Here is a 25,804-nt window from a genome sequence, read left to right as displayed (position 1 = left end):
TGTCTCTGTTTTTCATTGTTTTTGGCAGACATCCTGGTGTTCCTCTTCCGATAACTCCTGCCTCCGAGGTACCCGCGGCCAACGCCTTGTCCTCTGCATTTTCTAAGATTTGGGCTGAGACCAACACATCACTCAAGAGATCCGCTGATCAGATGAAGAACTATGCGGACAAAAAGAGGTTGGATGCTCCTCCGTATCGTGTTGGGGACAAGGTCTGGCTCTCCTCCAAATTCGTCCGATTAAAACTGTCCTCCTACAAATTGGGTCCACACTTCATCTGTCCGTTTGAAATTCTGGGACTTATTAACGAAGTCGCCTACAAATTGAGGTTGCCTGCTTTGCTCCGGATCCCGAACACCTTTCACGTCTCTCTCCTGAAGCCTGTGGTGCTGAATCGCTTCCATTCCTCGCTTGATCCTGGTCCTCAGCCGGTGGGTGCCGATTATGTTTTTGAAGTGCAGGACATTCTCGCTGTGAAGAGGGTTAGAGGTAGGACTTTCTTTCTTGTTGATTGGAAGGGCTTTAGTCCTGAGGAGATATCCTGGGAACCTCGGGAGAATATCAATGCTCCCCGTATCCTCAAGAGGTTTCTTGCTAACCTCCAGGGGGCGGCTTAGGGGGGGTACTGTTACACCGCTCCGCCATACTCACCCGACCTCCGCTCCCTCGCCTCAGTAGGCCTCCGCTCCCACACCGCAGCCTCTCTCCACCCGACGGCCGTCACCTGAGACGGGCTCGCGACCGATGCCTTTCCTGCATGCTATGCGCATGCGCCATAGGCCGCGGCCGCGCTTCCTTCCTGCTTCTTATGCTCCGGCTGTACCCTGACCCGGAAGCACCTGTGGACCAATGGCTGACCAGACAGGGCCATATCAGGCCGCTTCCCCCTGAGGGAGGCGGCTGATCGTTGTGTTTCCTAGCACTCTGGCCTCGCTTCATCATGTGCTCTCTGCTCCTTCAGTTCCGCTCTCGGCTGCTCCCCGCAGCAGCCTCTCAGTTCTGCTACCTGTGTTCCTTGTTCTCGTCCGCAGTCCAGCCTCCAGTGTTCCTGCCGTCCTACTCCAGTCCTGCCTCCAGTGTTCCTGCCATCCTACTCCAGTCCAGTCTCCAGTGTTCCTACTCCTGTCATTCCTCCTCGTTCCAGTCTTCTGTCTCTCTTCATTCCAGCCTCCTGGTTCCAGTCTTGTTCTGTTATTCTTTACGCCAGTCTCAGTCTTACTCCGGTCCATCCTGAGCTGCCCCTCTCGGTACCGGCTACCGTGGTACTCGAACCCCTGGGCCTGCTCCTAACGGTCCCTGTATAGGGGTTGGTTCCATCTGGCAGCTCGCCCGGGGCCCCTCAGTGCCACGGTCCAGAGGGTCCACTCCCGGAGGTTCCTTCTCCAGACCACCCACGCTAACAGTAACTCAGATGGCGGTCCCCTTGGTTCCGGCCCGGACACTCTGTGTGGGTCCTCCTCCCTACACAGCCACATATGGGGTATTGCCACGTTCAGTAGAAATTGTGGAACAAATCTTGATGCCATTTTTACCCACTTCTTGTGTGAAAAATGTAAAATCTGGGGCTAAAACATAATTTTGCTGGTAAAAATGTTATTTGTTTCTTCACTGCCTAATGGTATAAAATTCTGTGACACACCCGTGGTGTCAATATGATCACTGCACCCCTAGATAAATTCAATGGGAGGTGTAGTTTGTAAAATGGGGTTATTTATGGGGGGTTCTGCTGTCCTGACACCTCATGGGCTCTCCTAGTGGGTCATGGCATCTGCAAACCATAACAGTAAAATCTGGTGCTCTTTGCCTTCTGAGCTTTGCACTGTGCCTGAAAAAATATTTCCCAACTACATGTAGTGTATTGGCGCACTCACGTGAATATAGACCTCAGTTAGTTGTAAAAAGAAATTTCCTATTAGTGCTTAGAAAAATGAAAAACTTGGGGCTAAAACATTTTAGTGGTAAAAATGTAATTTATTCTTTCTTCACCGCTCAATTGTATAAAATTCTGTGAGGCACATGTGGTGTCAATATGCACTGCAACCCTAGATGAATTCATTGAGGAGAGTAGTTTGTAAAACTAGATCACATATAGGGGGTTTCTGCTGTTCTGGCACCTCAGGGGCTCTGCCCGTGACATGGCTCCCTCAAACCACTCCAGCAAAATCTGAACTCCAATATGGTGCTCCTTCCCTTCCAAGTTCTGCCGTGCACCCAAACAGTAGTATTCCCCCACATATGGGGTATTGGCGTACTCAGGAGAAATTGCACAACAAATTCTATTGTGCAATATGTCCTATTACCCTTTTGAAAATGCAAAATTTGGGTCCAAAATAACATTTTTGTGGGAAAATGTGATTTTTTTATTTTCACTGCTCAACGTTATAAAATTCAGTGAAGCATCTGGGGGCTCAGGATGCTCACCATGCATCTAAATATATTCCTTGAAGGCTCTAGTTTTCAAAATGGGGTCACTTTTGGGGAGTTTCCACGGTTTAGGCACACCAGGGGCTTTCCAAACGGGACATGACGTCAGAAAATTTAACATTCCAAAAGTCAAATGACGCTTCTTCCCTTCGGAGCTTTGCCATGCGCCCAAACAGTAGTTTTAACAACAAATTGTATGGTGCATTTTTTTTCTTATTTTTATGTTTCAACATTATAAACTTCTGGGAAGCATCAGAGGGTTCAATGTGCTCACCTCACATCTAGATCAGTTACCTGAGGGGTTTAGTTTCCAAAATTGTGTCACTTGTGAGGGATTTTCACTGTTTAGGCACATCAGAGGCTCTCCGAATGCGACATGGCATCCGCCAATTGTTCCAGCAAATTTTGAATTCAAATAGTCAAATGGTGCTCTTTCCCTTCCGAACTCTGACAAGCGCCCAGTGTTTTTCTCCTTCATATGAGGTATTGGCATACTCCAGAGAAATTACACAACAAATTTTGGGGTCCATTTTTTCCTGTCACCCTTATCAAATTAAAAAAAATTGGATCTGAAGTAAATTTTTTGTGAAAAAAGTTAAATGTTTATTTTTTTTCACATTCCAAAAATTCCTGTGAAGCATCTGAAGAGTTAATAAACTTATTCAGTGTGGGTTTGAGTACCTTGAGGTATGCAGTTTTTAGAATAGTGTCACTGGGGTATTTTCTGTCTAAATGACCCCTCTAATGGACTTCAAATGTGATGTGGTCCCTAAAAAAAATAGTCTTGTAAATTTTGTTGCAAAAATGAGAAATCGCTGGTCAAATTTAACCCTTATAACTTCCTAACCAAAAAAATTTTTGTTCCAAAATTGTGCGGATGTAAAGTAGACATGTGGGAAATGTTACTTATCAAGTATTTTGTGTGACATATCTCTGTGATTTAAGGGCATAAAAATTCAAAGTTGGAAAATTGCAAAATGTTCAAAATTTTTGCAAAATTTCCATTTATTTCACAAATAAACACAAGTCATATCAAAGAAATGTTTCCACCAACATGAAGTACAATATGACACGAAAAAACATTCTCAGAATCAGCGGGATCCATTGAAGCGTTCCAGAGTTATTACCTTAGGCTGGTGTCACACTTGCAACTGCAATGCGAGTCTCTCGCCTCAATACCCGACACTCGGGACCAGAGTGTGCGGCTGCATGTATTTCTATGCAGCTGAACGCTCTGGTCCGAACCGCCGGCGGCAGTGCCTGGTAGTAAGGTGAGAGACTCGCGCGAGTTTCTTGCATTGCAGTTTCAAGTGTGACACCGGCCTCATTAACATGCAAACCACCTTCGGGAGTAAAGGGGTTAAAAGTGGAAAATATCAAAGTTTTGCTAATTTTTCTTCATATAAAGCCTAAAATGTGATACACAGCTACATATACAAAAATATGTTTAGAAAGTTTTTTTTTAATTTATTAAATACATGATTAAAATAAACAGTCAAAAAGTAATTCATAAGAGAGCAGAAAGGGTAAGGGGAACCTCACAAAGTGCACCTGCAACACCTGTGGGGCAGCTGGAACAATTACTTACCATCTGTTTGCATCCAACTTTTTATTCTGGTCATATTTTGTCATTCCTCCTAGGCTGCTATGCACTTTTTTGCAGACATTTATATACAGTATATTTTTCCTATGTGGTTTCCTTTTGCCCATAGAGATGCACTTTACTTCTAGCCGTTGCACTTTGAGGTTCCCCTTACCCTTCCTGCATTCTTATGAATTACTTTTTGACTGTTTATTTTAATCATGTATTTAATAAATTAAAAAAACTTTTTAAACATATTTTTTGTATATGTAGCTGTGTATCACATTTTAGGTTTTATATTCATTGCGGATACACAGCAATTAGTTGCACCATTTTTTCTGTGTTCACATTATTCTTCATATTTCACATTATTACAAAAAGTTAATTTTTTTAAAGATTAAAATATTAACACATTACATTTTTTTATGACACATTTCCTTTAAAACCTTCGTAATACTGGGGTCTATATCTTGTTTTTATTTCTGTCTTTTTATATTTTTCAGATATCCTATTCTGGACTACTTCAGATTTGGTGGATTATAGAATCACAGAATCATAGAATTGTAGAGTTGGAAGGGACCTCCTGGGCCATCTGGTCCAACCCCCTGCTCAAAGCAGGATTCGCTAAATCATCCCAGACAGATGTCTGTCCAGCCTCTGCTTGAAGAATTCCATTGAAGGAGAACTCACCACCACTTGTGGCAGCCTGTTCCACTCATTGATCACTCTAAATGTCAAAAAGTTTTTTCTAATATCTAATCTGTGTCTCCTCCCATTCAGTTTCATCCCATTGCTTCTAGTCTTTCCTTTTGCAAATGAGAATAAAGTTGATCCTTCTACAATGTGACAGCCCTTGAGATATTTGTAGACAGCTATTAAGTCTCCTCTCAGTCTTCTCTTTTGCAAGCTAAACATTCCCAAATCATGCAACTTTTCCTCATAAGACAGGGTTTGCAGACCGGTCACCATTCTGGTCGCTCTTTTCTGAACTTGCTCTAGTTTGTTGATGTCATTTTTAAAATGTGGCGCCCAAAACTGGACACAGTATTCCAGATGAGGTCTGACCAAAGAGGAGTAGAGGGAAATAATGACTTCACGTGATCTAGACTGTATGCTTCTGCCAATACATCCTAGAATTGCATTTGCCTTTTTTGCTGCTGCATCATACTGTTGACTCATATTCAGTCTGTGATCTATTAGTATACCCAAGTCTTTTTCACATGTGCTGTTGCTTAGCCCTATTCATCCCATTCTGTATATGCTTTTTTCATTTTTATTGCCCAGATGTAGTACTTTGCATTTTCCCTGTTAAAAACCATTTTGTTAGTTGCTGCCCACTGCTCCAGTCTATTTATATCTTTTTGAATCATCTCTCTCTCTCCTCCAGTATTAGCTATCCCTCCTAGCTTTGTGTCATCAGCAAATTTAATCAGTTTACCCTCAATTCCTTCATCTAAATCGTTGATAAAGATGTTGAACAATACAGGGCCCAGGACATAGCCCTGTGGTACTCCAGTTGAGACATTCTTCCAACTGGATGTGCAGCCATTTATGACCACTCTTTGGGTCCGATCACTAAGCCAGTTATGAATCCACCTAACATTTGCCTTGTCCATTCCATATCTAGTCATTTTTTCAATAAGGATTGTGTGAGATACTTTGTCAAATGCTTTGCTGAAGTCAAGATATACTATATCTACAGCATTTCCCTGATCCACCTCAATCAGTGATTCCGTCATAGAAGGAAGTTAAGTTAGTCTGACCTGACTTATTAGTTACAAACCCATGCTGACTGTGTTTAATCAATTCATTCTTATCCAGGTACTGACATACATGTTGTTTAATAATTTGTTCAAAGATCTTTCCTGGTATAGAAGTCAGATTCACCGGCCTATAGTTGCCTGGGTCCACCTTCTTCCCCTTTTTGAAGATAGGAACAACATTTGCTCTTCTCCAGTCTTCTGGGACTTCTCCTGTTCTCTAAGAATTTTCAAAGATTATGGAGAGTTCAAAAATTTCTTCTGCTATCTCCTTCAGTACTCTGGGGTGTAATTCATCTGGACCTGGAGACTTGAATTCATTTAGGTTAGCTGTTATGATTGAGTCACCGTAGGAGGCAAAAACAGAAATGCTAGCTAAGTCCAGAAAACCAGAGAAGTTGGCAGCTATCGGATTGCAGACCCCTGAACCTATCAACACAACTAGCAGTAGCCGTGGGGGGTTCCTATGATGCCCTAGACCCCTCGATCACAGCCGGAGAAATAGCTAGGCCTAAAGAAAGAAAGGGGAAAACTAAACTGCCCCAGAGCAGACCCCAAAGCAAAAGGCAGCCCCAAACATATAATGACAGTGAAGCAAGATGAAAACACTAACACAGGCAGAAAGATAGACTGCGCAAAGACGGGGCCCAATCTAGCTAGATAGAAAAGGACAGGAAGGCTGCTGTCTGCAATCCATGAAAAACCCTATGAAAATAAGAGCCAACAGACTGACAGTAAAAAAGGCCCTGAAGACGCTAGGCTTCAAAAAAGCTATGTCAGTACTCAGGAATATTCTGAAGACAGAGCTACAGGCAAAAGGAGATACAGCTCACCCCAGCAGGGAATGGCAGAATCCAGAAAAGCAAGGAAAACAAAAACAAAACACTAATGCAAACAGGCAAAGCAGAAAAACTTAGCTTAGAGGAGCAGGAATCAGACTGGTGTCCTAGAAGTCCACAGAGAAATGACCCGCAGGGCAGAAGGGCGTCGGCAGCCTTATATCCAGTCCGTGACTCCACTCAGCCAGTCATCCTCATCAGGTTCAGGTGCCTGATAATCAGGCTCATTACCTTCCTTCACCAGAATAGGGAGTTCACCAGACCTCAGTGACGAAGGGGAAAATGAACTCACAACAGTTAGCTAAGTGTTTCCTCACTATCTTTCTGTTTATAGATATCCTGGATTCTTCTATTCCCTTAATAGGACAGTGAGGAACAGTTGATGTTACATTTCCTTTCTGAGAGAAAGCAGATGCAAAATAGGAATTTAAAAGTTCGGCCTTCTCAACATCCTGTCTTACCATTTCATCATTTTCATCCTGTAAAAATCCTATAGCATCTTTGACTTTTATTTTACTTTTGACATATCAAAGTCTGTTTCTTGCAAATAAGTTGTATCCTTCTAGTCTTGTATTCCAATCATGTGTATCATCCCACCAAGTTTCAGTTTATGGCGGACCTGCATGGGATATTTATTTTTTTTCAGTAAATTGGTGAACGAGGGATAGTGTTGCTGTCATAATTTCTCTGCTCAGAGTGTCTAGGACTCTGTGATGGACAGCTCTGTCATCCCATCCTGTATCAGAGCTGTCGGTCCTTTGATTGACAGCTTGGTTGACCTATCTGACTGGAAGGTGCAGAGACTTCCACAGGAGCTCCATATTCTTGGTAATTGCCCTGTTATTAAGGTGAGCTGTCTGGCCCAGATTGTTGCCAGTCAAAAGCTTGTTCTAAGCTGGTGCTCTCTGGTGTGTTTGTCTGTACCCTGTGCTGTAATTTCTAATCTTCTGCTGCTGACCTTTGGACCATAACCTGAGGAAGACACACAATTTCAAAAGAGCTTTATGGAACACATTGGGGATCCACAGTGACGGGGGCAAGCGCAGGCGAAAGGCAACAGGATTAACTACTTCCAAAATTTCGTAATGTCCAATAAACTTGGGGCCCAGCTTAGCAGAAGGAATCCTCAACCTTATATTGTTAGTGGATAGCCATACCTTATCCCCCACCTGGAATTCCAGCCCCACCGTCCGTTGTTTGCAGCGTCGGACTGAGGCACCGGGACACCGGAGAATCCTCTGGTAGGCCCCACTCCCAGCCCCTGCCTCCTTCATTAGTCCTGCCAGGATACCAGGGAAATGCCCCGTGGTGGGCCCCAATGTGAGAGAGAATAGGTCATGCTGTTGCGGGGGCCCTTTAAAAGCGTGGCTCCCTTAAAAGGGTGGGGCCGAGGGCACAAAAGCCTGTCCGAAGAGTTAATTCAGGTGCACTCACATGCCTTGCTTCAGCTCTCACCCTGGTCCCTGACCACAGTGACACTCCCACTATCTCTGGATTCAAGAGCAGTGGATGGTGTCAGGTGTCAGCACGCTGTGCTCTCCTCCTCTGCTGTCCTGACCTGTAAAATGCCGACTGCTGACACACTCCCTGGAAGTGCCAGCTTCAGCTCTCTCTCCCTGCTTGGGCAGCTGGGCCGCTGCTGGCTGCCGCTAAAGTGCAATACATTTTTTTCTGGGTGAGTGTTCAGCAAATGTGTATGATTGTGTATCTGCCTGTGTGTAGATCTGCCTATGGGGGGGCCAGTGTCTGTCCGTCACTGTATATGGGGGTCCCGTGTCCATCCGTCACTGCATATGGGGGTCCCGTGTTCGTCCCCGTCTGTCACTGTGTATGGGGGCCCCGTGTCCATCCGTCACTGTGTATGGGGGCCCCGTGTCCCTCCGTCACTGTGTATGGGCCCCCCCCGTGTCCGTCTGGCACACTGGATGAGGGGAAGTTTGTGTGCGGTCAGGAGGGGTTTACAGGGTAGATGTAGCAGAGTCTCGTGTGTAGGATGTGTACAGAGCGGAGCCGTGTGTGTAGGAGGTGTACGGAGCGGAGCTGCGTGTGTAGGAGGTGTACGGAGCGGAGCCGCGTGTGTACGAGGTGTACGGAGCGGAGCCGCGTGTGTACGAGGTGTACGGAGCGGAGCCGCGTGTGGACGAGGTGTACGGAGCGGAGCCGCGTGTGGACGAGGTGTACGGAGCGGAGCCGCGTGTGTAGGATGTGTACGGAGCGGAGCCGCGTGTGTAGGAGGTGTACGGAGCGGAGCCGTGTGTACGAGGTGTACGGAGCGGAGCCGCGTGTGTACGAAGCGGAGCCGCGTGTGTAGGAGGTGTACAGAGCGGAGCCGCGTGTGTAGGAGGTGTACGGAGCGGAGCCGCGTGTGTAGGAGGTGTACAGAGCGGAGCCGCCTGTGTAGGAGGTGTACGGAGCGGAGCCGCCTGTGTAGGAGGTGTACGGAGCGGAGCCGCATGTGTTTGGGGTGTACGGAGCGGAGCCGCGTGTGTACGGGGTGTACGGAGCGGAGCCGCGTGTGTACGAGGTGTACGGAGCGGAGCCGCGTGTGTACGAGGTGTACTGAGCGGAGCCGCGTGTGTAGGAGGTGTACAGAGCGGAGCCGCCTGTGTAGGAGGTGTACGGAGCGGAGCCGTGTGTGTACGAGGTGTACGGAGCGGAGCCGTGTGTGTACGGGGTGTACGGAGCGGAGCCGTGTGTGTACGAGGTGTACGGAGCGGAGCCGTGTGTAGGAGGTGTACGGAGCGGAGCCGCGTGTGTAGGAGGTGTACGGAGCGGAGCCGCGTGTGTAGGAGGTGTACGGAGCGGAGCCGCGTGTGTAGGAGGTGTACAGAGCGGAGCCGCCTGTGTAGGAGGTGTACGGAGCGGAGCCGCCTGTGTAGGAGGTGTACGGAGCGGAGCCGCATGTGTTTGGGGTGTACGGAGCGGAGCCGCGTGTGTACGGGGTGTACGGAGCGGAGCCGTGTGTGTACGAGGTGTACGGAGCGGAGCCGTGTGTGTACGAGGTGTACGGAGCGGAGCCGTGTGTAGGAGGTGTACGGAGCGGAGCCGCGTGTGTAGGAGGTGTACGGAGCGGAGCCGCGTGTGTAGGAGGTGTACAGAGCGGAGCCGCCTGTGTAGGAGGTGTACGGAGCAGAGCCGCGTGTGTTTGGGGTGTACGGAGCAGAGCCGCGTGTGTACGGGGTGTACGGAGCGGAGCCGCGTGTGTACGAGGTGTACGGAGCGGAGCCGCGTGTGTAGGTGTACAGAGCGGAGCCGCGTGTGTAGGAGGTGTACGGAGCGGAGCCGCCTGTGTAGGAGGTGTACGGAGAAGAGCCGCATGTGTTTGGGGTGTACGGAGCGGAGCCGTGTGTGTACGAGGTGTACGGAGCGGAGCCGTGTGTGTACGAGGTGTACGGAGCGGAGCCGTGTGTAGGAGGTGTACGGAGCGGAGCCGCGTGTGTACGAGGTGTACTGAGCGGAGCCGCGTGTGTAGGAGGTGTACAGAGCGGAGCCGCCTGTGTAGGAGGTGTACGGAGCAGAGCCGCATGTGTTTGGGGTGTACGGAGCAGAGCCGCGTGTGTACGGGGTGTACGGAGCGGAGCCGCGTGTGTACGAGGTGTACGGAGCGGAGCCGCGTGTGTAGGTGTACAGAGCGGAGCCGCGTGTGTAGGAGGTGTACGGAGCGGAGCCGCCTGTGTAGGAGGTGTACGGAGAAGAGCCGCATGTGTTTGGGGTGTACGGAGCGGAGCCGCGTGTGTACGGGGTGTACGGAGCGGAGCCGCGTGTGTACGAGGTGTACGGAGCGGAGCCGCGTGTGTGCGAGGTGTACGGAGCGGAGCCGCGTGTGTGCGAGGTGTACGGAGCGGAGCCGTGTGTGTGCGAGGTGTACGGAGCGGAGCCGTGTGTGTGCACGAGGTGTACGGAGCGGAGCCGTGTGTGTGCGAGGTGTACGGAGCGGAGCCGTGTGTGTGCGAGGTGTACGGAGCGGAGCCGTGTGTGTGCGAGGTGTACGGAGCGGAGCCGTGTGTGTGCGAGGTGTACGGAGCGGAGCCGTGTGTGTACGAGGTGTACGGAGCGGAGCCGCGTGTGTACGAGGTGTACGGAGCGGAGCCGCGTGTGTGCGAGGTGTACGGAGCGGAGCCGCGTGTGTGCGAGGTGTACGGAGCGGAGCCGCGTGTGTACGAGGTGTACGGAGCGGAGCCGCGTGTGTGCGAGGTGTACGGAGCGGAGCCGCGTGTGTGCACGAGGTGTAGGGAGCGGAGCCGTGTGTGTGCACGAGGTGTACGGAGCGGAGCCGTGTGTGTGCACGAGGTGTACGGAGCGGAGCCGTGCGTGTGCACGAGGTGTACGGAGCGGAGCCGTGTGTGTGCGAGGTGTACGGACCGGAGCCGTGTGTGTGTGTGTGCACCTCGTACACACACGGCTCCGCTCCGTACACATAGTACACACGCGGCTCCGCTCCGTACACCTCGTACACACACGGCTCTGCTCCGTACACCTCGTACACACGCGACTAATCCGCTCCGTACACCTCGTACACACACGGCTCTGCTCCGTACACCTCGTACACACACGGCTCCGCTCCGTACACATAGTACATACGCGGCTCCGCTCCGTACACCTCGTACACACACGGCTCTGCTCCGTACACCTCGTACACACGCGGCTCCTCCGCTCCGTACACCTCGTACACACGCGGCTCTGCTCCGTACACCTCGTACACACGCGGCTCCGCTCCGTACACCTCGTACACACACGGCTCTGCTACATCCCCCCTGTGAACCCCTCCTGACCCCACACAGAAACTTCCCCTCATCCAGCACCATGACAACCAGCACAGCAGAGTCCTGCATACACTGAGGCCCCTGATCATGTGACCCCTGACTCCTCCCCTCCTGTGACCTCATCCCAGGTCCTGTGCGCACAGAGCAGCCATGTACGTGGTGAGCAGCTCTGCAGGTCAGTGATGGGCAGTCCGCCTCTTTTTGGTGATCCAGCCTTTACAGCTCTGCTCACCAAAAAGAGCCGACTCTTTTGGATCCAAAAATGATCCCTATTGCATTCATGTTCAGACGTCCGAAACTCCGTCTACCTACGGCATAAACCCCGCCCACTTTCGAGAAACAAATTACATTCCTGAGTGGGTTGAGTTTTGTTCGGGTGGGCGGAGTTACGTCTGCTGAACACCAGGATTTTACACCCAGTGACAGCCGGCTAGTGATGGGAAGTTCGGCTCTTTTTGGTGATCAGGCTCTGCTCACCATAAGGAGCCGGAAGTTTTGGCTCTTTAAACGGCTCTTTTTTTTAAATAGAAATCCGTTTTCCACAGTCTTCGTTCCAGGTCTTTGCCTGTAAAGTGAGAGCCTCATTATACCCCTGTATAAGGATCTAGTGACGCAGTGTAGACTGTTATTCAGCATTGCTGTTTCCTCAGATTGTCAGCTCTTGTGATCAGGCCCCTGCTCCTCGCTCCGGTCTCTCCTGTACAGTGAGGCCTCATTATACCCCTGTATAAGGATCTAGTGACGCAGTGTAGACTGTTATTCAGCATTGCTGTTTCCTCAGATTGTCAGCTCTTGTGATCAGGCCCCTGCTCCTCGCTCCGGTCTCTCCTGTACAGTGAGGCCTCATTATACCCCTGTATAAGGATCTAGTGACGCAGTGTAGACTGTTATTCAGCATTGCTGTTTCCTCAGATTGTCAGCTCTTGTGATCAGGCCCCTGTTCCTCGCCCCGGTCTCTCCTGTACAGTGAGGCCTCATTATACCCCTGTATAAGGATCTAGTGACGCAGTGTAGACTGTTATTCAGCATTGCTGTTTCCTCAGATTGTCAGCTCTTGTGATCAGGCCCCTGCTCCTCGCTCCGGTCTCTCCTGTACAGTGAGGCCTCATTATACCCCTGTATAAGGATCTAGTGACGCAGTGTAGACTGTTATTCAGCATTGCTGTTTCCTCAGATTGTCAGCTCTTGTGATCAGGCCCCGGCTCCTCGCTCCGGTCTCTCCTGTACAGTGAGGCCTCATTATACCCCTGTATAAGGATCTAGTGACGCAGTGTAGACTGTTATTCAGCATTGCTGCTCCCTCAGATTGTCAGCTCTTGTGATCAGGCCCCCACTCCTCGCTCCGGTCTCTCCTGTACAGTGAGGCCTCATTATACTCCTGTATAAGGATCTAGTGATACAGTGTAGACTGTTATTCAGCATTGCTGTCTCCTCAGATTGTCAGCTCTTGTGATCAGGACCCTGCTCCTCGCTCCAGTCTCTCCTGTACAGTGAGGCCTCATTATACCCCTGTATAAGGATCTACTGACGCAGTGTAGACTGTTATTCAGCATTGCTGCTCCCTCAGATTGTCAGCTCTTGTGATCAGGCCCCGGCTCCTCGCTCTGGTCTCTCCTGTACAGTGAGGCCTCATTATACCCCAGTATAAGGATCTAGTGACACAGTGTAGACTGTTATTCAGCATTTCTGTTTCCTCAGATTGTGAGCTCTTGTGATCAGGCCCCTGCTCCTCGCTCCGGTCTCTCCTGTACAGTGAGGCCTCATTATACCCCTGTATAAGGATCTAGTGACGCAGTGTAGACTGTTATTCAGCATTGCTGCTCCCTCAGATTGTCAGCTCTTGTGATCAGGCCCCGGCTCCTCGCTCTGGTCTCTCCTGTACAGTGAGGCCTCATTATACCCCAGTAAAAGGATCTAGTGACACAGTGTAGACTGTTATTCAGCATTGCTGTTTCCTCAGATTGTCAGCTCTTGTGATCAGGCTCTGGTTCCTCGCTCCGGTCTCTCCTGTACAGTGAGGCCTCATTATACTCCTGTATAAGTATCTAGTGACACAGTGTAGACTGTTATTCAGCATTGCTGTTTCCTCAGATTGACAGCTCTTGTGATCAGGCCCTTGCTCCTCGCTCCGGTCTCTCCTGTACAGTGAGGCCTCATTATACCCCTGTATAAGGATCTAGTGATGCAGTGTAGACTGTTATTCAGCATTGCTGTGTCCTCAGATTGTCAGCTCTTGTGATCAGGCCCCTGCTCCTCGCTCCGGTCTCTCCTGTGCAGTGAGGCCTCATTATACTCCTGTATAAGGATCTAGTGACGCAGTGTAGACTGTTATTCAGCATTGCTGTTTTCTCAGATTGTCAGCTCTTGTGATCAGGCCCCTGCTCCTCGCTCCGGTCTCTCCTATACAGTGAGGCCTCATTATACCCCTGTATAAGGATCTAGTGACGCAGTGTAGACTGTTATTCGGCATTGCTGTTTCCTCAGATTGTCAGCTCTTGTGATCAGGCCCCTGCTCCTCGCTCCGGGCTCTCCTGTACAGTGAGGCCTCATTATCCTCCTGTATAAGGATCTAGTGACGCAGTGTAGACTGTTATTCAGCATTGCTGTTTCCTCAGATTGACAGCTCTTGTGATCAGGCCCCTGCTCCTCGCTCCGGTCTCTCCTGTACAGTGAGGCCTAATTATTCACCTTTATAAGGATCTAGTGACGCAGTGTAGACTGTTATTCAGCATTGCTGTTTCCTCAGATTGTCAGCTCCTGTGATCGGGCCCCGGCTCCTCGCTCCGCTCTCTCCTGTACAGTGAGGCCTCATTATACCCCTGTATAAGGATCTAGTGACGCAGTGTAGACTGTTATTCAGGATTGCTGTTTCCTCAGATTGTCAACTCTTGTGATCAGGCCCTTGCTCCTCGCTCCGGTCTCTCCTGTACAGTGAGGCCTCATTATACCCCTGTATAAGGATCTAGTGACGCAGTGTAGACTGTTATTCAGCATTGCTGTTTCCTCAGATTGTCAGCTCTTGTGATCACGCCCCTGCTCCTCACTCCGGGCTCTCCTGTACAGTGAGGTCTCATTATACTCCTGTATAAGGATCTAGTGACGCAGTGTAGACTGTTAATCAGCATTGCTGTTTCCTCAGATTGACAGCTCTTGTGATCAGGCCCCTGCTCCTCACTCCGGTCTCTCCTGTACAGTGAGGCCTCATTATACTCCTGTATAAGGATCTAGTGACGCAGTGTAGACTGTTATTCAGCATTGCTGTTTCCTTAGATTGTCAGCTCTTGTGATCAGGCCCTTGCTCCTTGCTCCGGTCTCTCCTGTACAGTGTGGCCTCATTATACCCCTGTATAAGGATCTAGTGACGCAGTGTAGACTGTTATTCAGCATTGCTGTTTCCTCAGATTGTCAGCTCTTGTGATCAGGCCCCTGCTCCTCGCTCCGGGCTCTCCTGTACAGTGAGGCCTCATTATACTCCTGTATAAGGATCTAGTGACGCAGTGTAGACTGTTATTCAGCATTGCTGTTTCCTCAGATTGTCAGCTCTTGTGATCAGGCCCCTGCTCCTCGCTCCGTTCTCTCCTGTACAGTGAGGCTTCATTATATCCCTGTATAAGGATCTAGTGACGCAGTGTAGACTGTTATTCAGCATTGCTGTTTCCTCAGATTGTCAGCTCTTGTGATCAGGCCCTTGCTCCTCGCTCCGGTCTCTCCTGTACAGTGAGGCCTCATTATACTCCTGTATAAGGATCTAGTGACGCAGTGTAGACTGTTATTCAGCATTGCTGTTTCCTCAGATTGTCAGCTCTTGTGATCAGGCCCTTGCTCCTCGCTCCGGTCTCTCCTGTACAGTGAGGCCTCATTATACTCCTGTATAAGGATCTAGTGACGCAGTGTAGACAGTTATTCAGCATTGCTGTTTCCTCAGATTGTCAGCTCTTGTGATCAGGCCCCTGCTCCTCACTCCGGGCTCTCCTGTACAGTGAGGTCTCATTATACTCCTGTATAAGGATCTAGTGACGCAGTGTAGACTGTTATTCAGCATTGCTGTCTCCTCAGATTGTCAGCTCTTGTGATCAGGCCCCTGCTCCTCGCTCCGGTCTCTCCTGTACAGTGAGGCCTCATTATACTCCTGTATAAGGATCTTGTGACGCAGTGTAGACTGTTATTCAGCACTGCTGTTTCCTCAGATTGTCAGCTCTTGTGATCAGGCCCCTGTTTCTCGCTCCGGTCTCTCCTGTACAGTGAGGCATTATTATACACTTGTATAAGGATCTAGTAACGCAGTGTAGACTGTTATTCAGCATTGCTGTCTCCTCAGATTGTCAGCTCTTGTGATCAGGCCCCTCCTCCTCTCTCCGGTCTCTCCTGTACAGTGAAGCCTCATTCTCCACCTGTATAAGGATCTAGTGACACAGTGTAGACTGTTATTCAGCATTGCTGTTTCCTCAGATTGTCAGCTCCTGTGATCAGGCCCCGGCTCCTCGCTCCGATCCCTCCTGTACAGTGAGACCTCATTATACTCCTGTATAAGGATTTAGTGATGCAGTGTAGACTGTTATTCAGCATTGCTGCTTCCTCAGATTGTCAGCTCTTGTGAGCAGGCCCCTGCTCCTCGCTCAGCTCAATCCTGTACAGTGAGGCCTCATTATACCCCTGTATAAGAAATCTAGTGACGCAGAGTAGACTGTTATTCAGCATTGCTGCTTCCTCAGATTGTCAGCTCTTGTCATCAGGCCCCTGCTCCTCGCTCCGGTCTCTCCTGTTCAGTGAGGCCTCATTATACCCCTGTATAAGGATCTAGTGATGGAGTGTAGACTGTTATTCAGCATTGCTGTTTCCTCAGATTGTCAGCTCTTGTGATCAGGCCCCTGCTCCTCGCTCCGTTCTCTCCTGTACAGTGAGGCCTCATTATACCCCTGTATAAGGATCTAGTGATGGAGTGTAGACTGTTATTCAGCATTGCTGTTTCCTCAGATTGTCAGCTCCTGTGATCAGGCCCTGGCTCCTCGCTCCGGTCTCTCCTGTACAGTGAGGCCTCATTATACTCCTGTATAAGGATCTAGTGACGCAGTGTAGACTGTTATTCAGCATTGCTGTTTCCTCAGATTGTCAGCTCTTGTGATCAGGCCTCTGCTCCTCGCTCCGCTCTCTCCTGTACAGTGAGGTCTCATTATACTCCTGTATAAGGATCTAGTGACGCAGTGTAGACTGTTATTCAGCATTGCTGTTTCCTCAGATTGACAGCTCTTGTGATCAGGCCCCTGCTCCTCGCTCCGGTCTCTCCTGTACAGTGAGGCCTCATTATACTCCTGTATAAGGATCTTGTGACGCAGTGTAGACTGTTATTCAGCACTGCTGTTTCCTCAGATTGTCAGCTCTTGTGATCAGGCCCCTGTTTCTCGCTCCGGTCTCTCCTGTACAGTGAGGCCTCATTATACACCTGTATAAGGATGTAGTGACGCAGTGTAGACTGTTATTCAGCATTGCTGTTTCCTCAGATTGTCAGCTCTTGTGATCAGGCCCCGGCTCCTTTCTCCGGTCTCTCCTGTACAGTGAGGCCTCATTATACACCTGTATAAGGATCTGGTGATGCAGTGTAGACTGTTATTCAGCATTGCTGTCTCCTCAGATTGTCAGCTCTTGTGATCAGGCCCCTGCTCCTCGCTCCGCTCTCTCCTGTATAGTGAGGCCTCATTATACACCTGTATAAGGATCTGGTGATGCAGTGTAGACTGTTATTCAGCATTGCTGTCTCCTCAGATTGTCAGCTTTTGTGATCAGGCCCTTGCTCCTCGCCCCGGTCTCTCCTGTACAGTGAGACCTCATTATACTCCTGTATAAGGATTTAGTGATGCAGTGTAGACTGTTATTCAGCATTGCTGCTTCCTCAGATTGTCAGCTCTTGTGAGCAGGCCCCTGCTCCTCGCTCAGCTCAATCCTGTACAGTGAGGCCTCATTATACCCCTGTATAAGAAATCTAGTGATGGAGTGTAGACTGTTATTCAGCATTGCTGTTTCCTCAGATTGTCAGCTCTTGTGATCAGGCCCCTGCTCCTCGCTCCGTTCTCTCCTGTACAGTGAGGCCTCATTATACCCCTGTATAAGGATCTAGTGATGCAGTGTAGACTGTTATTCAGCATTGCTGTTTCCTCAGATTGTCAGCTCCTGTGATCAGGCCCTGGCTCCTCGCTCCGCTCTCTCCTGTACAGTGAGGCCTCATTATACCCCTGTATAAGGATCTACTGACGCAGTGTAGACTGTTATTCAGCATTGCTGTTTCCTCAGATTGTCAGCTCTTGTGATCAGGCCCTTGCTCCTCGCTCCGGTCTCTCCTGTACAGTGAGGCCTCATTATATCCCTGTATAAGGATCTAGTGACGCAGTGTAGACTGTTATTCAGCATTGCTCTTTCCTCAGATTGTCAGCTCTTGTGATCAGGCCCCTGCTCCTCGCTCCGGGCTCTCCTGTACAGTGAGGCCTCATTATACTCCTGTATAAGGATCTAGTGACACAGTGTAGACTGTTATTCAGCATTGCTGTCTCCTCAGATTGTCAGCTCTAGTGATCAGGCCCCTGCTCCTCGCTCCGGTCTCTTCTGTACAGTGAGGCCTCATTATACACCTGTATAAGGATGTAGTGACGCAGTGTAGACTGTTATTCAGCATTGCTGTTTCCTCAGATTGTCAGCTCTTGTGATCAGGCTCCTGCTCCTCGCTCCGGTCTCTCCTGTACAGTGAGGCCTCATTATACACCTGTATAAGGATCTAGTGATGCAGTGTAGACTGTTATTCAGCATTGCTGTTTCCTCAGATTGTCAGCTCTTGTGATCAGGCCCCTGCTCCTCGCTCCGCTCTCTCCTGTACAGTGATTCCTCATTATACACCTGTATAAGGATCTAGTGACGCAGTGTAGACTGTTATTCAGCATTGCTGTTTCCTCAGATTGTCAGCTCTTGTGATCAGGCCCTTGCTCCTCGCTCCGGTCTCTCCTGTACAGTGAGGCCTCATTATACTCCTGTATAAGGATCTAGTGACGCAGTGTAGACTGTTATTCAGCATTGCTGTTTCCTCAGATTGTCAGCTCTTGTGATCAGGCCCCTGCTCCTCACTCCGGGCTCTCCTGTACAGTGAGGTCTCATTATACTCCTGTATAAGGATCTAGTGACGCAGTGTAGACTGTTATTCAGCATTGCTGTCTCCTCAGATTGTCAGCTCTTGTGATCAGGCCCTTGCTCCTCTCTCCGGTCTCTCCTGTACAGTGAGGCCTCATTATACCCCTGTATAAGGATCTAGTGATGCAGTGTAGACTGTTATTCAGCATTGCTGTTTCCTCAGATTGTCAGCTCTTGTGATCAGGCCCCTGCTCCTCGCTCCGGTCTCTCCTGTACAGTGAGGCCTCATTCTCCACCTGTATAAGGATCTAGTGATGCAGTGTAGACTGTTATTCAGCATTGCTGTTTCCTCAGATTGTCAGCTCCTGTGATCAGGCCCCGGCTCCTCGCTCCGGTCTCTCCTGTACAGTGAGACCTCATTATACTCCTGTATAAGGATCTAGTGACGCAGTGTAGACTGTTATTCAGCATTGCTGCTTCCTCAGATTGTCAGCTCTTGTGATCAGGCCCCTGCGCCTCACTCAGCTCAATCCTGTACAGTGAGGCCTCATTATACCCATGTATAAGGATCTAGTGATGCAGAGTAGACTGTTATTCAGCATTGCTGCTTCCTCAGATTGACATCTCTTGTGATCAGGCCCCTGCTCCTCGCTCTGGTCTCTCCTGTACAGTGAGGCCTCATTATACTCCTGTATAAGGATCTAGTGACGCAGTGTAGACTGTTATTCAGCATTGCTGTTTCCTCAGATTGTCAGCTCTTGTGATCAGGCCCCTGCTCCTCGCTCCGCTCTCTCCTGTACAGTGAGGCCTCATTATACACCTGTATAAGGATTTGGTGATGCAGTGTAGACTGTTATTCAGCATTGCTGTCTCCTCAGATTGTCAGCTCTTGTGATCAGGCCTCTGCTCCTCGCTCCGGTCTCTCCTGTACAGTGAGGCCTCATTATTCACCTGTATAAGGATCTAGTGACGCAATTTAGACTGTTATTCAGCATTCCTGTCTCCTCAGATTGTGAGCTCTTGTGATCAGGCCCCTGCTCCTCGCTCCATTCTTTCCTGTACAGTGAGGCCTCATTCTCCACCTGTATAAGGATCTAGTGATGCAGTGTAGACTGTTATTCAGCATTGCTGTTTCCTCAGATTGTCAGTTCCTGTGATCAGTCCCCGGCTCCTCGCTCCGGTCTCTCCTGTACAGTGAGACCTCATTATACTCCTGTATAAGGATCTAGTGACGCATTGTAGACTGTTATCCAGCATTGCTATGTCCTCAGATTGTCAGCTCTTGTGATCAGGCTTCTGTTCCTCGCTCCGGACTCTCCTGTATACTGAGGCCTCATTATACCCCTGTATAATGATCTACTGACGCAGTGTAGACTGTTGTTCAGCATTGCTGTTTCCTCAGATTGTCAGCTCTTGTGATCAGGCCCCTGCTCCTCGCTCCGGTCTCTCCTGTACAGTGAGGCCTCATTATACCCCTGTATAAGGATCTACTGACACAGTGTAGACTGTTATTCAGCTTTGCTGTTTCCTCAGATTGTCAGCTCTTGTGATCAGGCCCCTGCTTCTCGCTCCGGTCTCTCCTGTACAGTGAGGCATCATTATACACTTGTATAAGGATCTAGTAACGCAGTGTAGACTGTTATTCAGCATTGCTGTCTCCTCAGATTGTCAGCTCTAGTGATCAGGCCCCTGCTCCTCGCTCCGGTCTCTTCTGTACAGTGAGGCCTAATTATACACCTGTATACGGATGTAGTGATGCAGTGTAGACTGTTATTCAGCATTGTTGTCTCCTCAGATTGTCAGCTCTTGTGATCAGGCCCCTGCTCCTCGCTCCGCTCTCTCCTGTACAGTGAGGCCTCATTATACCCCTGTATAAGGATCTAGTGACGCAGTGTAGACTGTTATTCAGCATTGTTGTCTCCTCAGATTGTCAGCTCTTGTGATCAGGCCCTTGCTCCTCGCTCCGGTCTCTCCTGTACAGTGAGGCCTCATTATACCCCTGTATAAGGATCTAGTGACGCAGTGTAGACTGTTATTCAGCATTGCTGCTTCCTCAGATTGTCAGCTCTTGTGAGCAGGCCCCTGCTCCTCGCTCAGCTCAATCCTGTACAGTGAGGCCTCATTATACCCCTGTATAAGAAATCTAGTGACGCAGAGTAGACTGTTATTCAGCATTGCTGCTTCCTCAGATTGTCAGCTCTTGTGATCAGGCCCCTGCTCCTCGCTCTGGTCTCTCCTGTACAGTGAGGCCTCATTATACTCCTGTATAAGGATCTAGTGACGCAGTGTAGACTGTTATTCAGCATTGCTGTTTCCTCAGATTGTCAGCTCTTGTGATCAGGCCCCTGCTCCTCGCTCCGCTCTCTCCTGTACAGTGAGGCCTCATTATACACCTGTATAAGGATCTAGTGATGCAGTGTAGACTGTTATTCAGCATTGCTGTCTCCTCAGATTGTCAGCTCTTGTGATCAGGCCTCTGCTCCTCGCTCCGGTCTCTCCTGTACAGTGAGGCCTCATTATTCACCTGTATAAGGATCTAGTGACGCAGTGTAGACTGTTATTCAGCATTCCTGTCTCCTCAGATTGTGAGCTCTTGTGATCAGGCCCCTGCTCCTCGCTCCATTCTTTCCTGTACAGTGAGGCCTCATTATACTCCTGTATAAGGATCTAGTGACGCAGTGTAGACTGTTATTCAGCATTGCTGTTTCCTCAGATTGTCAGCTCTTGTGATCAGGCCTCTGCTCCTCGCTCCGGTCTCTCCTGTACAGTGAGGCCTCATTATACCCCTGTATAAGGATCTAGTGACGCAGTGTAGACTGTTATTCAGCATTGCTGTTTCCTCAGATTGTCAGCTCTTGTGATCAGGCCCCTGCTCCTCGCTCTGGTCTCTCCTGTACAGTGAGGCCTCATTATACCCCTGTATAAGGATCTAGTGACGCAGTGTAGACTGTTATTCAGCATTGCTGTTTCCTCAGATTGTCAGCTCTTGTGATCAGGCCCCTGCTCCTCGCTCCGGTCTCTCCTGTACAGTGAGGCCTCATTATACACCTGTATAAGGATCTAGTGACGCAGTGTAGACTGTTATTCAGCATTGCTCTTTCCTCAGATTGTCAGCTCTTGTGATCAGGCCCCTGCTCCTCGCTCTGGTCTCTCCTGTACAGTGAGGCCTCATTATACCCCTGTATAAGGATCTAGTGACACAGTGTAGACTGTTATTCAGCATTGCTGTTTCCTCAGATTGTCAGCTCTTGTGATCAGGCCCCTGCTCCTCGCTCCGGTCTCTCCTGTACAGTGAGGCCTCATTATACTCCTGTATAAGGATCTAGTGAGGCAGTGTAGACTGTTATTCAGCATTGCTGTTTCCTCAGATTGTCAGCTCTTGTGATCAGGCCCCCGCTCCTCGCTCCGGTCTCTCCTGTACAGTGAGGCCTCATTATACCCCTGTATAAGGATCTAGTGACGCAGTGTAGACTGTTATTCAGCATTGCTGTTTCCTCAGATTGTCAGCTCTTGTGATCAGGCCCCGGCTCATTGGTTGTAGTCTTAACATGTATTGTGGCATTCTTTTGTTCATGTGCTTTGTGAATTAGTAAGTGTTGTGTTATGTCTTGGTGCACATGATGCATCCTGATACAAACACAGGTCCGTGCGTCCCTTTACGCATAGAGATGTAATCTGGATCAGGATCCATCAGGATTGCTACTCATCATAACGCACCGTACCAAAACGCTAGTGTGAATGCAGCCCTTAACCAGGTGCCCCCATGTCATATACATGCTCTCAATACATTTTATTACCATTAACACACTGTAACATAGGGCACAAGCTCTTCTAGTGAGGCGGGAAAGATCACTGCATGACACAGCAGCATGCACACATAGTCATATTATGTTTGCATACTGGTCCCATACAGTGTCATCACCTTCCCATACAGCTCATCCCTTACTTCCGAGGATGCTCAGTGCCGCAAAACTGATCCCTGCACGCGGATCCGTGTTGTCCTGGATCCTTGCTCTATAGAGCTCCATGTTAATTCCAGACGTGTAGCCGCGGATCCGTGCGTCTCCCTGTGCCTCGTGTTTTTCAGAAGACACAAAACTGCAACAAGTTGCGCTTTTGTGGATCTGATAAAATATGCAGACACAGCGATCCGTGGGAAAGCGGTGACAACTGGATGCACAGTCCCATCTGTCACCACTGAAAGTCACTGGAGATGAAAACGGATCCGTGTGAATCCAACATATGCAAGTGTGAAACCAGCTGCACCCTATATAATGAATGGGGCTGAACCTGATCTCTCCACGGGTTTTGCCTAAAATCACTTTATGTTACTTACCCTACCCTTAGGGCTCATACTCACTTGCGAGAGACTCGCATGGAAACCTGGCACTGCCGCCGGCACTCGGACCGGAGCACTCAGCTGCATAGAAATACATGTATCCACACGTTCCGGTCCCATTGTCGGCGATATTGCCAGGTTTTCAAACGAGTCTCTCGCAAATGAGTATGAGCCCTTAGCAGCAACAACTGACGTCATCTATCCTCCTCAGTCGTGACTTAGGCTAGGTTCACATTGCGTTAATGGCCCTGCGTTCAACGGGATCCATTACATAGCGGCACTAACGCACCCATTGGCTGCAATGATACTAATGCATCCAAAATCGGCATGATGAGATACTTCATGACGCACCCTCCAACGCGGTCTGTAGCATTTGTGGGTGCGTGATGAAGTAACGCATCATGTGTTTGGATGCGATAGTATTATTGCGGCCAATGGGTGCGTTAGTGCCGATTGCTATGTAACGATCCCATTGAACGCAGGCCATTAACTCAATGTGAACCTGGCCTAATACTATGAGAAGATGATATACCAAACAATTTGCGTCTCTCCTCCTGCTCAGACTATATACTGTATGTATACGCCATGGATGAGGGGCCAGTGAAGTATATCTTTATTTGGGACTAAAGGTAACGCACAGGTCATTCAGATGATGATGATGATGATGACAAACAATGTGCTGCATCCCTCCTCCTACACATAGTCACACACCATATATGCCATAGAGGAACTGGCACGATATATTTGGGACTGAAGGGTTAACTCGTGCATTTATTTACACAATTCGACATCTCCTCCTCTCCGGACTGCTCCTCCCCCCAGGTGAGTCACAGTCAGGCTTCACTAAGCTGCCAGGCGCCGGCTCTTTGTATCGGATCGTTCACGAATGACACATCACTACTGCAGGTGGAGGTAGGTGCTGGAGATTCCCCATTACTGGGCACAGGGGGCAGTAACCTCTTCAGCGCTGAGACGATTTTGGTGCTTTTCTGTCATTTTATAAAAATCAATAACGTTTTTGTTCCGTTTCCATTGATAGATACGACCCAACTATGAAAGACAGGAAGTGAGGAAACATATTCCTCACATAGTACATTGACCCTTTCCCTGTCTCCACACAGTATAATGCTCCCAGGGGCGGACACAGACAGTAGTGGGCCCCTGTGCAAGAAATTTTTCGGGTCCCCCCCCTGTCCTTCATAGGGCAACAAAGTTATGTAAACATATAGATAGGTAATATATACAGTATAGGCACCCCCGTTTCCCTTTGTTTCATAATGCTCTCCCCCATATGCGGTCTATTTTTGGCATAGTGCTTCTCGCCCTATGTGGCCCCCCCAGTTTATGCTGCTTCTCCCCATGTGGCCCCCCAGTTTATGATGCTTCTCCCCCTATGTGGGCCGCCCGATTCATGTTTCTTCTCCTCCCCCATGAGCCGTCCCATTCATGAGCAGCCAAGCATCTCCCCCAGGGCCCCCCCCATTCATGAGTAGCCAAGGCCATGCTTCCCTTCTCTCCAGGCCAGGGGCCCCCCATTCATGAGCAGCCAGGCCATCATGCTTCAGTTCTCCCCCAGGGCGGAGTCCCCGAAAATCATGCCTGCCATGTTCAGTTCTCCCCCACCCCAGGAGCCCCCCAAAATCATGCCTGCGCCTCAGTCCCAGTCCCTCAGTCCTGCTCAGCTCTGGTAGTACTCTTACCTGGCAGGCAGGCCAGGCCAGACCAAGAGGATCCATCCATTCCACACTGTCCAGTGTCCGCACTCCGCACATTCCTGAACTGCTGCAGCATATGGGCAGGGGCAGGGCTGCCACTAGGAATTTCGGGGGCCCCATACTGGGAAAATTTTTGGAGCCCCCGTATGACTCCGCCCAGGCTCCACCCCAGCCCCGCCTCCACCCTTCAAACTGTCCACAGTCCCACCGCCCTCTCTTGGAAAACTACACTTCTCACCAATCACACATTAACAGTTCCCATCACCAGATCACACATATAGCTGGCAGATTTTTTTTTCCGCCAAAATATTTTTTAAGCCGCCATCACAACACTGTAGACACTTTTGGCCGAGCTCTACTCTACTGTAACCTATTAAATATTTGTTAAAATATGCAATACAATTTAGGCACATTTGTATTTATTTTTCAATTTTTAAAATGACCATTAATATCACATACAATGGACACATACCACCGCACCATGACCAGACACAATATTACCACCACATAGTGACCTATAATTAATACCATATACATGGAACAAATACCGCCACACCAGGACCAGACTATATATTACTACCATAGTGACCGAATAATATCACATACAAGGAACAAATACCACCACACCACGACCAGACCCCATACTACCACCACAAAGTGACCAAATAATAGCACATACAAGGGACAAATACCGCAACACCATGTCCAAGCCACATATTACCACCACATAGTGACTAAATACTACAATACTGATCAGTAATAAAAAAAACAATACTATCGCCATAAGTGCCATTATACACAAGGGATCTGTACTTACTATCCAATGTCTGTGTACTGGTAATACAGTGATGATTAATGACATTATACACAGGAGCTCTGTATATAACGTACAGGTAATACAGTGATCACTGGTGACATTATACACAGGACCTCTGTATATAGTATACAGCATATAGTGTCAGTGTATAGGTAACACACTAACTCACCAGTAACGTCTCTAGGTAAAGTCATTCATCCTTGCTTTTCATCTTTCATCCAGCACAGATCGCCATCACTTCTTCTAGCCAGGGCTCGTCTCTGCAGGAAATATCACAGTTATCTAGAGCTCCACTTGCAGAACACATTACTTATTTTTTCCCAACTTCTACATTACATCACATGAAGAAAAAAAGGCAACATAGTATCACTCTACACAGTAACAAGACTGCTCCCCATTTAAAACAGTATACTAAAAAAATAAAATAAATACATCACTGCAGTAATAATATCCTT

The 25,804-nt window shown here is 49.0% G+C and overlaps 1 protein-coding gene across 1 annotated transcript in view; it reads left to right on the top strand.

The window, feature by feature from the left end:
• Nucleotides 1-25,804, top strand: part of LOC141052997 (uncharacterized) — a 377,438-nt gene that overhangs the window by 67,591 nt on the left and 284,043 nt on the right. The window lies entirely within an intron of this gene.

This window comes from Dendrobates tinctorius, unplaced genomic scaffold (assembly GCF_039654945.1).
Source record: "Dendrobates tinctorius isolate UK_male_01 unplaced genomic scaffold, ASM3965494v1 ptg000164l, whole genome shotgun sequence".
Taxonomy (NCBI): Eukaryota; Metazoa; Chordata; class Amphibia; order Anura; family Dendrobatidae; genus Dendrobates; species Dendrobates tinctorius.
The sequence above is the reverse complement of the archived record's forward strand: the minus strand, read 5'-3'. Positions and strand labels throughout refer to the sequence as shown.